The following is an 8,084-nucleotide window of genomic DNA, read 5'->3' as shown; positions in this document are numbered from 1 at the left end:
GGGTCTAATAAAGGCTTCTTCAGAAGCGGTTGAACTATCGCAGTCTTTAACTCCTCTGGAACACATCCTGACACAAGCAAGCTATTTACTATAGACAACAAAGAAGGGCCTAAAGTCACAATAACTTCCTTGAAAAGTCTTAAATGAACAACATCTGTATGACAACTAGATGGTTTCAAGTTTAATTTGATAAAGATCCTGCTCCGAAAGAAGGAGAGAAAGAATCCAAAAAACTCTCACTACAACTGGATTATTCCACACATTGCAATAGAGGAATAACTGTTGCCATTATGTTAGAGACTTTATTAACACACACACACACACAAAAAAAGATAAAAAACTATTACAATCTGTCAGACAACAAGTGACAAGTTCTGTGTGTGTTCCCTGGGAATTGAACCCAAGATCTTGGTGTTTTTAATGCCATGCTCTATCAGTTGAGCTACAGAAACCCCTAATTTTTTTAATTTATTGTTTTATTTTTAAGACCATTCAATTCTAAAAGATTTTTTTAATCAGACTTCAGTGGAACACATGATTCACGTCTGTCTTTTTAAACTGCCTTTGAGAGCATATTAGTGTACAACAAGAGTACAGTTACACAATTTATCATGTCAGTGTTGCATTCTTCAGTTTAAAAACTCACTGAAACACTTGGGGCTATTTTTGTTGCAGCTCAGCTTTGCACATGTGGCAAAGAGTTTCTTTTTCAAAACAGCTACAACAACTACAGTATATTAATCCATTGTGCCACATACTATATGTATGAATGAGTATGTGTGTGTGTTTGTATTGGTTGTTTGAGAGTGTTTGAGCTGCCACTCATTTCACTGGAGGCCTTTGAGTAAGACGTAAGTGGAAACATGCAGGAAAACCAGCCGAGTTACTGCTCTACAGCCAGTTTGAACCAGTTATCTTGAGGGGCAGAGACACAGGTGGGGGTAATGCAAACAGAACCAGCTTTTAGGAGATGAAACACAACACTGGAGTTGTGTAAAGTTTCTTTAGGAAGCTTTAACTATTGCTACAACAGTGCACTGGTAAATGTAATGTCAAATGTATTTAAATAAATTTTTTATGACAGTACAGCTCAGGTAGAACTGAAGTATATATGCTTGTACAGTGTTTCCCAACCCTGTTCCTGGAGTACCCCCAACACTGGTAAGATCATGGGTTTGATTCGTAGGTAATAAAATACACTAATTAAATGCAAACCTTGAATGTACTGCCAATCGCTTTGGATGAACTCATCTGCCAAATGCATAAATATAAATATAAACCTAAAGTATATATGCAAGTAAATTTCAATCATTGTAAATTATGTTACATAATCATTACATAATTTGATGCACCAAACTGCATTTTAATAATAGCACAACTTTGAAGTATATGGGTGTTTCTTCAACCAGGGGCCCTTTCATCTCCCAGGAGTTAATTTTAATTAAAACAATCAGATTTCAAAGAAAACAAAGAAACTTTTAACCAGGCTTCATCATACATTTGTGCAATTTTTTAAAATGTCTTTTATATACATATTTTACTGTTTTAGCCTTGTCCCAGACTTACTTTCAGTATTGAACTATGAAAATCAATTTCAAAAAATGTTTTTTATATATATATATATATATATATATATATATTTTTTATATGCCCCTAATAAAGCTTTTTCAAAATATAACCAAGTGGACAAAAGTGTCAATGAAGAGCATGCTTGAGATTAAATATAAGACAAGTGACGTTTGAAGAAAACAAAGAAAAATCAAGGTAACTAATCACTTGTGAGCAGAATATTTTAACGGGCATTATTTTCAATCAAGCTTTAATTGTTGTTGAAAAACACACTCAAAAATAGCACTTTGGCTGAACTTGATTCAATCGTGGAAAGTGATCCATGTGTTTGAAATGAGTAATCTCAACACAAACACTTCGTGAGGAAAGAACCTAGTTGAATTGGGTAAATCCAACAACATTAGACGTGCCAAAGTAACTCAAATAAATCTCTTTTTTTTCCTTTTTTTTTTTTTAATACTAACTAGTGAAAATAAATGTTAGCATGCATACATGATTGTTTGAATTTGCACAAAAAACATAAAATAACACTTCATTTTAACATTTACTCTCCCTATTGAGTCCTTTGCAAAGCATGCAGGGAAACTGAAATCCCCTGCCCAGTTTAATCAATGCTACATTAACACCATGAAAAGTATTCCTGTAGTCCCAGCTCAATTTTATTAAGTAAACTTTCATTTTACAAATTTAAATGGATAGAACACAATGAAATCAAGCTGTGACAAAATGTTCTAGGATTGTGTGGCTTTGGTTTATTTTAATTAAGGAAATTGAACAAGCAGCAAAAATATTTTTTTGAGTACAATACAAAATTTGAGATGTGCTGAATTTACACTGTGCTGGGAATATTTATGACTTTCGGAAAAAATTACAGAAATCTCCTGGGATGCATGTACATACACTGTTGGACATTTTTAGTAGACAAATTTCGTTTGTATGAATATGAAAAAGGTTTTAACAAGACTTTACTCTCTAGAGGTCCACAGGGCTAAAAGTGCCTTAAATTAAATAAACATGCACTCATATATGCTAATGCATATTATAATAAATATGCAGGTTATAATAAAAATGCCCTTCAAGTGTGGTAGAATATATGTCAGAACTGCACTGTGTATTTCAGTTGCAGTTCAACTAATATTAAATTGCACAAAAATATTTTAGCTGTTTCAGTACTTCCAACAGTATCCTTGAAATATATTTCAAGTGCATTGGACGTTGTAGAAGTTTCTCCATCACTGAAGAAGCATTTTTGTTTGGGGTCATTGCTCTGAAACTACACCCATTTTACTTAATGAAACAAAGCTTTTCTTAAACGTATGTGAAATTCTTTAAGGAAATGCGAGACGATCGCTGGGGTCATTTTGCATGATCATTTTGCTTTATTGATGGCAATGTGGCGATAAATCATAGAAATGTTATTTAGGGTATGTTGATACATGTCTCAATGTTGTGATGAGCGGTCAAGACCACCGAGCCTCTTACAGTGGTTGTCAGATAAACATATGTTACATGGAGGTGAAAGGTGAAAAGGCGCTTGTGTAAGACCTTCAAAAAAGGAAATTGGACAGTCTAGTTTTCATTTGACATTGACAGTACTCTGGCTTACCGCTGTAAACAAGCAAGCATGATATCATTTCCATAACAATGATGCAAGATTCTCCTGGCTGAGGTCAGTCTTGGCTCTTAATAAGAATACCTCTTTGTTTTTTATGTTATATGACCTGTCCTGTAGTGATACTAAATTTAGAGGTGTGATTAATGGAATCTGTGTCTAGTAAACAGCAAGTTTTGGAATATGGATGCAATAATAAGAAGTTCACCGCTTTCCTGGACTGAATTCAGAGAGAGTTGATTTTGGTCACGAAACGAATGTAAATCATTATGCAGTGCATTTCCATGTCCCCTTTATATATTTGTTAATATACTAAATAAAATACTAAATTCACATCCCATATGCAATACATGGTAATTTGGCAATATCCTCCTGAGACCCAAGCATGACTACTGTGCGCATTTTCCACTTCCCTTTTTGATTTGCAACTAGTTGCACCTAATAAACATGCAAAAAATACAGTTTTTCCTAAAAATGTATGTCCACATATGTGGACAGCATGACTAAGTTTTAAATAATACCAAGCTGTAGAAAGTCAGATTTTTTTCATCAAATTGTTTATTATGTTTCCAGGAGTGTTGGTTATTCATGTTTTCCAGACATTACAGACATTACATCAGAAATTATCATAATTAATCCTGATTCAAAGTAATGTCCAGCATCATCCAATCACTGCCAACCATGTTAAAATAAAATGATACATTATAAATTCTGAATCTATGTACTGATTATCATTGTCCCATGTCTGTCAAACATGTTGAGTGATCCAAACATCATCTGCAGCCTGAAACTGAACTTTTGATCAGATTTTAGGAGTGAATGCACTTAACTGCATAGAGAGCTATAGGATGCTCTCTTGCTCCCTGTTTAGTGAATGACTTAACAACTGTCTGCTGTCTGTCTGCACTGGTCTCAGAACAGTTTGAAATGCACCTTATTTTCATCCTAACTCCACATAAAGCCTCTGAAAGCAACGTTTACCAGCTTTTGGATGCATCCATTAATGTGATAATGCACAGTAAATATAAGATATTTTAAATTAAACTGAGCATACAGTCCACGTACGTGGCCATTGTGTTTAACAGCTTGTTGTTTTGCGATAAATTACTCAAATTTTTTAAAATAGCATATCGGATGAAACTAGAGACTCTAACATTTTGATTCAAACAGGTTTCAGTGTAACAGGTTTCTCCCAAAGAAAAACTCCGCTGTGATCGAAGTCATGTTGTTTTGTCACATAACTCCTTATGCCGAAAGTTTAACCCTTTACTGACAGCACAGAGTCTCCTGAACTGATATCAGTGGGTTTAAATTAATTTAAATTATGCATTGCGTATAGTGAAGCCAAAATATAACGTCCACTATAGTGCCCCTTGTGCCAGCACTGAGAATGCAATGTGTACTTGCATTGCATCACGAATGGTGGTCTGACATATTTACGAACATGACAATGCACAAAGTTTAACATGAGTAGCTAGAACTGTTTGTGTTTATTTACTTGCATGGCGTATGTGTCCAAATTGTGTCCAAATGCAATTTATAACACAACACAAGTACATATTGCAGTCTCTACATTGCCATAAGGGGCGCTATAACGAGATTAGTGTGAACTGTTCGCTTCAATGGTGAGTTTTCTCTTTCAAGCTAACTACTCATGACAGATCTACAGTTTGAAGAGTATTACTGACTAAGTCAATATATTTACAGCAACTTACCTGAATAATAATACATCCAGTTTGATGGCACAGACTTTTGAAGGTAACTCTATCACCTCCTGAGTATTGAGCGGTAATATAATTAACAGATTAATGCTGTATATGTATATATATATATTTGTTAATGTTAGGCCTACATTTTTATTGTTTATATGCATAATTTGTACTATTTACAAGAATTTACATTGATATGTAGAACAAGTGCTAAAGCGGTACTGTCTCTTTAAGACTACTGGCTGAGCGCATATTAACGAGATTGAAGTCGCACGGCTTCTTTATTAGAGTTAAATGTTTCTTTTTTGTTGTTTTGATCAACAACTCACTGTAAGAACAGAAAGGATTTCAAAAAACACATTATCAATAAAAGATTTATTGAATGAATCTTGCCTTTGAACATGCATAAAACGGTCAAAAGAAACTTTTACTCTCAACATGCAATGAAATGATCTCGGTGCTGAACTTAGCATATTAAAAGATCCATCATCAGATTTTAAGAATAGATGTCAATGGGGGGCCTGGGTAGCTCAGCGAGTATTGATGCTGACTACCAGCTCTGAAGTCGCAAGTTCAAATCCAGGGTGTGCTGAGTGACTCCAGCCAGGTACAGGGGCAGGCGGATTAATGGGAAAATGAATGACCGGTTTAATTTTGGAAACATGGAAAGTGGGGTGAATCCTTTTGTACGCTGGGGGTAATTTGAGACGAACTGCTACCAGGCTAATGATCTTGGTAACAGTAAAAGGGCCAATAAATTTGAGAGTGAATTTATTAGAAACTGAACACATTGGAATATCCTTAGAAGAAAGCCACACTTTTTGACCTACAACATACACGGGAGGCTTAGACCGGTGGCGACTGGCTAGGGCCTTAGTGTGTCGTCCCACCTGGATGAACGCATGTGCGGAGGGGACCATGACTTCAGGTTCCAGTGTTGAAAACAAAGGTGGTTGGTAGCCTAAACTAACCTGAAATGGAAAAAGGCCCGTGGATGATACTGGCAACAAGTTGTGTGCATACTCCACCCACGTGAGCTGCTGGCTCCAAGACATAGGGTTGTGAGAGGCCACACACCGTAAAGCTCTCTCTAGATCTTGGTTAGCCCGCTCAGCCTGTCCGTTGCTCTGGGGATGAAAACCAGAAGTAAGACTAACTGTAGCCCCCAGTAGTTTACAAAACTCTTTCCAAAATTTGGAAACAAATTGGGGCCCCCTGTCAGAGACCATGTCAGTCGGGAGGCCATGGATTCGAAAGACGTGATCAACAACAGCAACTGCTGTCTCTCTAGCTGAGGGTAATTTGGGTAGAGAGATGAAATGCGCTGCCTTCGAGAATCGGTCCACCACGGTCAAGACGACTGTGAACCCCTGCGAGGGGGGGAGGGCCTGTAACAAAATCAAGGGCTATGTGGGACCAGGGACTTGAAGGCACCGACAGCGGTTGAAGGAGTCCAGCTGGAGGGGTACAGGAAGACTTGGAAACAGCACAGACAGAGCAGGAACCAACAAATAGGTGAACATCACGGGCCATGGATGGCCACCAAAACCTCTGCTTGACTAGAGCCAGGGTACGCCTGACTCCAGGATGGCAGGCTAACTTGGATGAATGGCCCCAATGGATAACATCTGAGCGAACTGATTCCGGCACAAACAACCGACTTGGTGGGGTTTTAGACGGGGGCGTTACCCCTTGTAAGGCCATGCGGACCTTTGACTTGATCTCCCAAGAAACCTCCGCTACCACCATTTCGGTAGGAACGATGGAATCTGGGGAGGTCGGTTGCTCGGAACGATCAAAAATACGAGACAGGACGTCCGGTTTGATGTTCTTGGAACCTGGACAGTAAGAGATGGTAAAGTCAAAACGACCGAAAAAAGAGCCCACAGAGCCTGCCTGGAATTCAGACGTTTAGCAGAATGGGTGTATTCAAGGTTTTTATGATCAGTCCAGACGATGAAAGGTACCCCAGACCCCTCTAACCAATGGTGCCATTCCTCCAAGGCTAACTTGATAGCCAGCAGGTCACGATTGCCAGTATCATATGGCAATCAATACATCATGATGGCGCTGCGGATGGCTGCCTTGGTGTGGAACTCTCCTATGGTTTTGTTGTTTTTGTTTGTTTGTCCTGTGTTTAGTAATCTTTTTCCAGTCAGTTTTACCAGAGACGAACTGCTGAACATTCGACAGCATATACCAGACAATCGTTTCCCGGTTTTTTAATATTCAGACGTTTTGCTGGACATTTTAGTTGGAGGCGCAGCTCTGCCGTTCAAGAGACGCAGGCGAGGGAGATGAGCATGCACGCTGGTCAGGCTCTGTCGGTGCAGATTTCGAACAGCGCTGCCGAGTATTCACTTAGCGAATCTCTGCTCTCTTCCTAACAAAACGGACAAACTATATGTCCTCACCCACACAAACAAGGACTTTTCAACCTCTGCTGCCTTGTGCTTCACAGAAACCTGGCTCAGTGAAGACATTCCGGACAGCTGAAACTACAAGCCTGCTTTGACTGCACTGATTGGAGTGTTTTTGAGGCTGCAGATACCAATCTGGACGAGCTCACAGATACTGTTACATCATATATCAGTTTCTGTGAGGATATGTGCATCCCTACTAGGACTTATTTAACATTTAACAATGACAAACCATGGTTTACAGCAGAGCCCAGGCAGCTTCGTCAAGCCAAAGAGGATGCTAACAGAGGTGGGGATAAAATCTTGTACAATCAGTGCAAATTTGTACAAAGATACTCTGAGAAGCTAAAAAACAAGTTTTCAGCTAACGACCTTAAATCAGTGTGGAGTGGCATGAAACGACTTAAAATTACAGGAATCCTACCCCCAACCCTGTGGTGGACCAAGAACTGGCTGATGACCTGAATGTGTACTACTATAGATTTAAAAGGCCCAATCTCACACCCCACACCCGCTCTGACCTTCACTTCACTTCACACAAACACCAACACCTCCTGCAACCCCCCTTCTCCCCCTCCTGCTACTCAACCTGTACTTAAGATCTGTGAAGATGATGTGTGCCATGTCTTTCAGAAACAAAAGATAAGGAAAGCTTCAGGCCCAGATGTCATTTCACCTGCATGTCTTAGATCCTGTGCTAACCAGCTGGCCCCCATCTTCACACTGATTTTCAATAGATCACTGGAACAGTGTGAAGTCCCATGCTGCTTCAAA

The sequence above is a fragment of the Myxocyprinus asiaticus genome, chromosome 16 (genome assembly GCF_019703515.2).
Source record: "Myxocyprinus asiaticus isolate MX2 ecotype Aquarium Trade chromosome 16, UBuf_Myxa_2, whole genome shotgun sequence".
In the NCBI taxonomy this organism is placed as follows: Eukaryota; Metazoa; Chordata; class Actinopteri; order Cypriniformes; family Catostomidae; genus Myxocyprinus; species Myxocyprinus asiaticus.
The sequence above is the reverse complement of the archived record's forward strand: the minus strand, read 5'-3'. Positions refer to the sequence as shown.